Source organism: Otolemur garnettii, unplaced genomic scaffold (assembly GCF_000181295.1).
Source record: "Otolemur garnettii isolate 467f Iridium unplaced genomic scaffold, OtoGar3 scaffold00058, whole genome shotgun sequence".
Lineage (NCBI taxonomy): Eukaryota > Metazoa > Chordata > Mammalia > Primates > Galagidae > Otolemur > Otolemur garnettii.
In genome coordinates, this window is record NW_003852453.1 from 9,571,806 (window position 1) to 9,574,011 (window position 2,206).

The window sequence follows — 2,206 nt, forward strand, 5'->3', positions numbered from 1 at the left end:
AAAAGAAAAGAAAAGAAATTCACAGGGAAGTTTCTATGGGGTTCATACAACATCTTCCAGAAGCCAATTCTGCAGATACTGAGTACTTTTCCAACTAGCCTAATGTTCCCTGATGTAGAATTGGTTATTTTATTTATTTATATATTTTAAAATCTATTTTATTTTATTATTTATTTATTTTTTGTAGAGACAGAGTCTTACTTTATCGCCCTCAGTAGAGTGCTGTGGTATCATAGCTCACAGCAACCTCCAGCTCTTGGGCTTAGGCCTCTCTTGCCTCAGCCTCTCGAGTAGCTGGGACTACAGGTGCCCACCACAACACCCGCTATTTTTTTGTTGCAGTTTGTCCAGGGCCAGGTTTGAACCTGCCACCCTCAGTATATGGGGCCAGCGCCCTACCCACTGAGCCACAGGTGCCACGCAGGAATTGGTCATTTTAAAATATATATATTTTTTATTGTGAATATATATTTAAGGTATGAAATATTTTATAATGTACAAACATAGTAAAATGGTTACTATAGTAAACAAATTAACATACCCATCATCTCACATAGTTAACCGTTTTTTCCCTCTGTGGCAAGACAACTATCATCTACTCACTCAGTGAAAATCCTCAGTTATAGGGCAGTACCTGTGGCTCAGCTAGTAGGGCGCCAGCCCCATATACCAAAGGTGGCAGGTTCAAACCCCGCCCCAGCCAAACTGCAACAAAAAAATAGCTGGGTGTTGTGCCAGGTGCCTGTACTCCCAGCTACTTGGGAGGCTGAGGCAAGAGAATTTATTAAGCCCAGGAGAATTAGAGGTTGCTGTGAACTGTGACGCCATGGCACTCTACCAAAGGCAACATAGTGATACTCTGTCTCAAAAAAAAAAGAAACTGAACTAGAGCTGAGTCTCTTAGTAAGGTTTTGGCCATTCTTACTTCCTTTTCTGAAAATATGGTTTGAATCATTTACTCTTAATGGTAAAGAATTTAAATTTGCCTGGAGAAAGATCTGACTTTTGTCCTCATCTTCCGGCTGTTAATCTCTAAACCCTTGAAATGTCGTATCTGATAGAATTGTTTTAGTTTAAGGTAGGGCTGACCACACCAGGTAGTCTAACAATGTGGTTAAGAGGGGGGTGGGGGGTTGGGACACACAGGGCTGACCTCAGGAGGAGATGGAGTTCGAGATTAGCTACAGAGGTGGTCAACCCTGCTTGGGGCAGGGTGACATGATGGAGCCCCAGTAAAGAGTCTGGACACCACAACGGTAAATTTACTTGGTTAGCAACAGTCCCTATATATTGTCACATACAGACTCTGGGACAGTGAGGATGTACTGACTCCACAAGGATAGGACAATGGAAGTTCTTGGTCTGGAAATTTCCTGGACTCTATCTCAAACACCATTTCCCTTGGGTGATTTTCATTTGTACCCTTCTGCTGTAAATAAACTACAACTATGAGGCGGGGGCCGGTGGCTCAGTTCTGTAATTCTAGCACTATGAGAGGCCCAGGCTGGTGGATTGCTTGAGATCAGGAGTTCAAGACCAGCTTGAGCAATAATAGCTGGGCATTGTGGCAGGGGCCTGTAGTCCCTGCTACTCAGGAGGCTGAGGCAAGAGGATCACTTGAGCCCAAGAGTATGAGGTTGCTGTGAGCCATGATGCAACAGCACTCTACCCAGGGTGACAAAGTGAGACTCTGTCCCTAAGAAAGAAACAAAAACCCGCAACTATGAGTACACAGCTTTCAGTGCATTCTGTGAGTTCTTCTGGTGGGTTATTGAACCTGAGGGTAACATGGGGAACCCCTTGAATTCTGCAGTTCTCTGAGCAGTGCCAGGGGTCTTGTAGATGACAAGGTTCCCTCTAACTTTGCTGCCCTGTTTGTGCTTCTCTTTATCGTTTTGTGAGTTCCTTTTAATTTGGATACTCATCCTTGGTCACGTTTATATGTTGCTATTATTTTCTCCTGTTTCTCTTACTCTGTTTTTCTCTTCCTTTTTTTTGAGACAGAGTAAAAGAGTAATACTGAACGAGTAGAGCTGAGTCTCTTATTGAGCTTTTGGCCATTCTTATTTCCTTTTTTGAAAATATGGTTTGCAGTTCGGCGTCTGTGGCTCAAGCGGCTAAGGCGCCAGCCACATACACCTAAGGTGGTGGGTTCAAATCCCCAGCACGGGCCCGCCAAACAACAATGGTGGCTGCAACCAAAAAA